This window comes from Meleagris gallopavo, chromosome 5, assembly GCF_000146605.3.
Source record: "Meleagris gallopavo isolate NT-WF06-2002-E0010 breed Aviagen turkey brand Nicholas breeding stock chromosome 5, Turkey_5.1, whole genome shotgun sequence".
NCBI classification, from domain to species: domain Eukaryota; kingdom Metazoa; phylum Chordata; class Aves; order Galliformes; family Phasianidae; genus Meleagris; species Meleagris gallopavo.
In genome coordinates, this window is record NC_015015.2 from 11069655 (window position 1) to 11078333 (window position 8679).

The following is an 8679-nucleotide window of genomic DNA, read 5'->3' on the forward strand; positions in this document are numbered from 1 at the left end:
ATATATAGGGGTTCAACTGCTTCCTAACGTAACAGCACTGTACAACAGAAAAACAGTTCATGGCAACAATTCAAGCACATTTTACTTCCTATACATTTAAGTATTGGTCAAAATGGTAAACTTAAACTTGTAGATGAAAGTGATTTCCAAATGCAACACCTCAGATACAACTCTTAGTTTACCACCCCTCATATTCCTGCATGTGAACCAAAGTTCTGTAGGGATCTAGAAACATTTTTTGCATCGTCTTTCCATTAAAACACAGCTCTTTTTACAAATCTAGTCTCTGTGAAGTGCCATTCCTCAAAATCAGACCACTGAAAACACGACAACCCTACATCACGAAATGCAGACTCTCATAAACTAAGATTACATGCAGAGTATTATGTTTATTATGTTTCTGCTGTGCTCTGCTCACTTCACTGGCTCTCTGCAGGACGTTGCATCACACCGAGTACAATTCGTGTGGGTTCAGAATTCCTAAAAGATCAAATCACTGGGAACTCCATCACTGCCAACGATTTCCCTCTTCAGGAACAGTGACATTTCTGCATGGCAGATACTTGGTCGCACAGGAGATGGGACTTTGTGGCGGGCAAGCTCCAGCCCAACAGCCAGGCTGACAGCAGATACCACTTCATGTTCCACTTTCCTTTAGGCATTGTATTTATGCATTTTACATGTAGAAGGGACAAAAATGTAGGGGGGAAAAGATAGATAAATGTTACTTTTCCTTGCAAAAGAAGTAGAGGAGTTACCAGGCACAGCAATGACTAGCATCTGTATTTACTTTTATCTCAAGAGGTGCACAGTAACCAGAGAAACAGGTGTAGTACAATAACCTAAGGAAAACAAAGGCCAAAACACAACCACAAGCAAAAGGTCAAGTGCTCCTCTGTAGCTTTCTAGCAAGCTGACAGCTACTGTAAGGTATTTAAGGCATTTTATCTGCAACACAAAGGAAATGCTTTACCCTATTCTATTTTAACTTCCCATGGTGATCAAAACAAAACAGTCCTATACATAGGAATGACCAAATCCCTGAGTGAAACAACTATTTTCAGTCTCGCATGCATCAGTAGATGCATGAAGAAGGTACACTGCAGTAAACAGCTACCTGATGTGGTCTCTCAGTCCAGGGCAAGTGGCCATGGCTGGGGACACCACGTGTCACACATCCATTGTAACTGATCATGTTTTTAACTCAGGAAAAAAAATCCTCAGCAGCAATCAGAAAAAGAAAGTTGGAGAAGAAACTCAGTAGCGTGTCAATGCTCAAAAAGGATTTCCAAAGAAGTGCAGCAAAAAGAAAATACTAAATTCTGAATCAAGCCCTGGTCCTCCTGGGAGCAGCATTTTCCTGCGAAAAAAAAGTCTGCAAATGCAATATTTATCTCTGTAAAATACTGTGGAATGAGGTTTGTATGAAAAGTCCATTTGTGTTCATAGCACATTTGAACAATTTTCAGCTCACTTCTACTTAGCCTACAGCTTGCCATTTCCCAAGCAATCGCACAACTACAAAACAGATGCACCATCTCATTTACTCCTTTCGAAACTGTTTCCTTGTGCATCAATACTATTACAAAAAGGTATTTTCCTTTAGCACTGCTGTCCTGTTGCAGTACTCTGCAATACTTAAACCAGCTGTAGATTTCCATATTTTCCTAGATAACGCACTTCGTACAAAAGATGTTCTCACAAGACCTTATTATAAATGAAATGTTATCCAATAATTAAAATATAAGGGTCCCCTGTGTCACACGTGCTATTGGCTTTTAATAGGATATGTTTCATGTTTGTATTTGATAGTTCAGCCTGGAAGTATACAATTATGTCAAAAATATATTATACAAACTATTTGCTTTTTTTTTTCCTATGTCAGTTTCCAGCTACATCTGCCCCAAACACAGAAACAGATATCTGCAATTACACTTTCATTGACAGCTACTACTTCAATAAATGTTTATGAATGCTAATGTATACACCAATATTAGAATAACAATTTTGCTAAAAATGCTTATTTAATGGAATAAAGATCCAGTGGTCAACTGTGTTGCTTGGTTGGCTCACACTGATCTTAGTAGGTATTACCACAGTGTTGTAGGAATATCAGAGATCCCCGCTGGAGAGCTGTGATGACAAATCCAGGTACGTTTGCTACACTGCAATCCATTCAGGCATGATGGCGTGCACAGATTTCAAAATATGTTAATGGTGCTGATATTTTAAGTAACAAATTTTACAACTTCATGATAAGCATTCGTTACCACAACCAGCTGAAAACTATTATTTGCCATACATTCAACAAATCATTAAACAAAATTCCTACTTCATTTTTTGTTTGTCCACGATTCTACTTCATTGTTTTGGAAACACTGAAAGTGTTGGGTTTCTGTGTTTTGTGTTTAAGTCACGTGTCTTCTTGCCCATAAACATACACAATATGAACCATACAAACTGTTACCCATCACATCTAAAGAAAAAGTAAAGCTATCCTCCATCCACACGGTAGAAACAAAATGTTTGTTTATGCTTTTAATTCCAATTCTGGCATTAGCTCAAGATGATGCTAAATTTAACTTTGTCAAACACTAGATGGAATTGGGACATCTTTATTGTGCTTTTCCCCTTCCTCCTCCCTCCCCGCCCCTCCCCCCCCCCCAAAAAAAAAGCTTTTGCACTTATTATTCTACATGGTGCCCAAAGTAAACAATGATAAAAGTTAGTAAGTGGAGAACTGTTTGTTGTTTTTACAGCACAGGAACCCTGCACTTCTGAACCACTAAGCAGCTGGAGTCCGGCTTAATTACTTAACATCAATCAAGATGTAAACCAGCACTTGGAGACCAAGGAATGCAACGTTCATCTGCAACACAAAAGAAATAGCTAAGCTATCTTGGCTTCTGTCTAGATGGTTTGTACACTAAGAAAAGTCAACACATTACTTTTATACTATGTCAGATACATAAAATAGCCAAATAGTAATTATATGCTGTACTGGAATTCATCAGTGACCATTAACAGTAAGAAAGGTACAGATTGAGAATTATTATTTCATAAATGCTTATAAACTGTAACATAGAACATATTTGTTCAATACTACATTCTGGTAAATGTAGTAAAAAAAAAAAAAAAAAAGACCTGAATATACGAAGACCATTTCCTCTCCGATAAATGGATAGTTACAACAAAAGAAGGGAAGAAATCAGAAATTCTGGGTGGCTGCCTGATTTTGCACCTGTTTGCTCTCTAAGCTTATGAAATCCAATTCTTTTCATTGTGTTTTTGCTAATATTAAGAACACAGCACAGCACTGCTGAATCCAGCTTAACAGAGCACTACAGTCTGTCTTCTACAAGATCAAAGGAAACAATCTAATTATCCCCTCTGGTCTTCAAATCTATAGCTGTAAACTACACATTCTATCTAATCTATGAAAAAAGCAACCACCCACCACAGTACACAAAAACTTCTCCCTAAAGATAAAAGAAATGAGTAACCACATGGGACAGATGTTAGCCATATTACTTATTGTACTGTCAGAAGCAGCTCAGCTCCTATGGTGTTGATGGTGAAATAAGACACCAAGAAGATCTGCCCAAGCCTCAACTTCATCTTATCTCAGGTAATTCGTCTATGAAAACGAAGCTTACCATTAGCTGCCTGTATCACAGAAGACACAATGAGCCAATTTAACCAGTTCTGTGGTGGACATCAGGTACCATTAAAGCACACAACTCTGTTGGTGTGCTGGGATCCCACCTGTCGGGTATTACAGATGCAATGACAACTGTTGTCAGCCCAAGCCTAGGCAAAGGATAAGAGATTCCATACATACATACATTGCTGAAGCAGTAACACATGAAATCAAAGTAGCACACTTGTTTCCACATAGCAATGGCTACAGTGCTTTTCACGAGCAAAACAGAGAAGAGTTTACAACAATTTTCAGACACCTGTAGAAGAAAATGCAAGAAATTGATGCTACCAGCTCATTGCTACAGTGGAAATGTCATAGCTCTTCTGGAAGTGCTTCTGGGTTCCAACAATATCCATAAGTCAGAAATCAAATTCTGACAGAGTATGAAGAAAACAGCCTACCTAAAATAGCCAAGTTTGCTTACACCCTACTCTCCTATAACCACCTAACTCTTGACATGCGCACAAGATTTGCAGGCCCCTAAATCTGGAACTACCTAACTTAATTTGCTAACTTAAATCAGAGGAGTTCTGAGTTCTTCCTGATGACCACAATGTCTTGATCACTGTTTAATTAACGAATTAATTACACTTAGGGCTGCACTGTCACTACGTTTCCTCTGCCATAGGATGCAAAATGAAAAAATGAGAAATCAGAATGGGATTATGATGCTGAGACTTTCATTTATTGCCATTGTGGGATTTCCCTTAGTTTAAAAATAAAAAATAAAAATAAAAAGAAAGGAAAAAAAAAGAAAAAGTCTTCCTTGATTGCTTATCAAACCAGCTCAACAGACACTTCATATCCTCATGTGGCCAAGTGGCTCAAAGCAGCTGAACTGATGAGTAAAATCTGACTCCTGATACATCCAGAGTTCTCAAGTTTCTTTCTATGGCCTCGTTTACTGTAATTTAATAACCAAAGCATGAGAGGGAACAACTCAGAGAATGAGTCCACACCCCTATCTATAAAACTATTAAATCAACAGATTCAGCAACAGGGAGTAAAGTAAATGAATGGAATACTACAAAGCACAGTAATCAGTGACATTTGACCATTTAGTTCTGGAATTAACCAAAGAATATTTTTACATACAATTTCCCACTGCTATTTTGCCAACATGCCCTGTCATTAATGATAAAATGGACCCCGTGGAAGTCACGGTTTATGTATTGTTAGCAGCATTTCAAACAGAATTCTTGCAACAGTAGAAGACAGCCATTAGATCTGGCTATTTCAGAGCGAAAAAGAAATATTTGCTTAGACTCCGCAGGATCATTTTGGCATAGAAGAGGAAGATAAAAGCAGGAATCTGTTACAATATGAGCTATCAAATGAAAGCAAGTAGGGATTCTATTCACTGATAATCTAACAGAAAAGCAACAGTTATAAAACACATTCAGAACTGTTTGTTCTGTGTTTTGCAAATAGATTATATGCTACTAATTGAAACATAAAACATTAATAAAATCATAAGGAAATATGAAAGGAAACATTACTTCAATGAAAAGCCTTTGGTAACTGCAGCACCATGGATACTGCACTCAGTTTTTGTCAGCTCACTTTGAAATACAACTAAAATGATAAAGTGTCCCAAAGTATTCATTTCAGTTTCTCAGAAAGATCTCTCTGCAGCCATTTCCCCAATCTAAAAATTAATAAGCACAAAATTTATTTGCTTAACTATATGAAAGTTTGTTTTTAAAAACATCTCCAACACATGAACCTATCACTTGCTCCTAATACAATGCCTAAAAGACTCCACCACACCTGAGATGCTGACAGAGATAGAAAAGAAAGGTGATGTTGCATTTTTTTTTCAGGGTAGAAATGCACTTAACAGAAAAAACTGCTTTTTGTTTTTAATCTAATGCTTTATTCTAGTATAAGTGTACAGCATTAAACACAAAGATCACGGTAAGCAATCCTGCACTGAAAAATTATTTTACAAGTGTAAGTATATCAGCAATACCAACACTTATCTCATGAAACATTTGTCATCTCAATAGAGACCTATGAAACATGGGAAAGAATCATTAAAACACCATGTTGTTATTTTGACCATATAAACAGCAATAGGAACACAAATGCACCATGTAGCCGCTTTCACTTTGAAATACATTCCGTGAAGTAGTTGGATTGACATCAATCTTTGCAAAACAAAAATTAAAATTAAGCGATAGAGAGATATATGAAGGAATAACGCATTCATGATTTGACAATCAAGAATTTTGCCAGCAATTTTGCACAGAGAGTATACTGGCCTATGCAATCTTACACAAATGAGTACTCAATTGGGGTCACATCAAACCCTGTACACTTTGTAAAACAAACAAACAAACAAACAAAAAAAAACAAAAAAACACCAACAACCAACTTTGTATATATGGAGTTTAAACACAGTTTTCGAGGGCTATCTTTATATTTTAATTTCTGTAATAAATTTACAATACATTTATGGCACTAAGGGATACGGGTTAGTGATGGGTAGGTCAGACAGATGGTTGGACTTGGTGATCTGGAAGGTCTTTTCCAAACTAGATGCTTCTATAAATCTAGAGAGTATTTCCTTTAAAAAAGTACTAGGAAGCAGAAAGAAGTACTATACATTATATATCAAAACTGATTAAACAAGCCACTGCTTAATGAGCTGTTGAACCTTGAGAGTAGAAAACTATGGAAATGAAAAAGAGAGAGATGAATTTATTTCTGAAAAAAATTAATGAAGAATTGGAGCTATATTTAAACTGCTTTAAGGAGTTAAGAAATCATTATATGAAGATATATTGGATTGAGAATTTTTCATTATTTCCTTCTCTTCCTTTTCCGCTCAGTTTAACTCACCTCTTCCCCATTTTGTATGTTTCAAAGTTCACTTTTTGGGTGAGTTCTGACAGCCAAATAGGTTGTTCCAACTGAATCTTAAGCTTATGAAACTTCTCACATAGAAGAATAAGCACAGTCACACTCTTTTATCCGCTACTATCCTGTTCTGCATTTTTTCATGCATCTGCCACAAAATTGTTTTACTGTTTCCTGCTTAAACATCAGGTCTGAAAGTGCTTCTGTATTTCTGCTTCCTCAAAGTAGCAGGGACACGATTAACAGCTGCAGCCATCTTTCCACATGAAAAATTTCCCCTAATTCCACAGAAATAGGGCCATATTAGCTATATAATTAATTTATTTCAAAATTCAGCAAGTTAGATTCAATTGGAAAATGCACTTCCGTATAAAAAATAAGGAATAATTATTGCATAAGCAAGAAAGACATTGAAATTCAATTTAAAGGGAACTTTAGGCCTAAAACCTAAAGCCTTTGTCATAACAACTGAAAGATAGAATTTTCTATCTACAACCCAAGCCAAATGAGTTAGCTTCACTTTAAGCCACAATGATATGAAGTGCTTGCCTGACAGTAATGCAGCAGGTACTTCCCACTTTTACCAGAAGATTTATGTTACTTGTCAAAAGGAAATACTTTCCACAACGTCAAATTAAAGTCATTTTCCAGTTGCGTGTCTCCAAGTAACTGTGTCATACTTATGCATGTCTTTATGACATTCAAACATTCGTGTTTATTCTGGTGTCACCTTTCTGTGGTTGGTGGACAAACTCATACACGTGTTGTAATGAGTATGTAATTGACCAGGAAATAATGCATCCAATACCAAACCTAAGCATTCCTAGATCAGGAGTTCTATAGAAGAGGCACTGCCTCAGCTCCTTAAACTGCCTTCATACTCCTGTTTCTCTGATAGACTATGACTTGCTTTTAAAACCTGCAACTAGAGCTATTTGCACTTTATTTGACTTTTCCCTACTAAGTTGTTTTCATAGCTGGTGCTGCATTTTTGTTAAGTGCCTGGCAATGCTTGCATAACGGTTGCTTATTTCCTTATCAACTACTTTGGAGTAATCATATTGCATATGTGATAGCCCTAAATTTCACGCTTACTTATATTCCCACACACTTAATATTCAGGCTCTCCTGACACGTGCAATAACAGCTCATAAACATTTGTTCCTTAGGACTTTGAAATTAAGAATGAAAAATAAGCATTTGTCCAAATAATTGGTGGAAATTGGCGAGTCTTTAATATCCAGCAGCACGTGTGTCTGGTGAAACTGCACAATAACTTGCTTTTCACTGTACAACCCAGTAATAAAAAAAGTATTACAGACTTCTTAATTCCAAAATTCTGGGGAGAAAATCTGTTATCTAAATGTGAAATACAACAACAAACTCTGCAAAACACAGTTTTCTCTAACTTTTTGCCAAACTGTTATACCTATGGGCCTCTCTGGCCTTGTTTCGACATTTAATCGACTGCATACCAAGTAAACGCACTTCTGAGTGAGCAGCCCATAAGCTATACAACATGTGGGCACCCATACTTCAAAGGGATGCAAGTCAATTAATATTTTATCCAGCTTTACATTTAATCCAGTTTATCCGGTTTTGAATTGAGAACTAAAAAGTCTTTGAGAAACAATCAAAACAAAACCAAAAACAAACAAGCTACCAATACATGACCCACACTTTCTTCTACCTTAATATATAATATAGACTCAACTCAAAGCAAATGCATGGACACATTTTGTAATATTCCATTACTTACAATCTAGAACGATATAGGAATTTCAATGAAGGTTACAATAAAAAAAAAATACAAAAACACAATGAACAAGTAAATGAATGCTAGTTCCATATTTTTTTTGGCTGATTCACATTACCTTTATCCTAAGGGCTCCCAGAAGTGACAATAATGTAATAAAAATCACTTCTCAAATATTACACAGTCTGACTTAAAAGTAGAAGAGCACCTTACTATTCATAATGTTTCAAGGTGACAATGAGGAAAAAAAGGAATCATTAGCAAGTTCAAATTGGATGATGAAAACTCCTGGCACCAAAGCGTATTTCCCCTTTAAGAAAGCCTTGCAATGTTGTGGTAAGTTTGGTTGTTTTTTTTT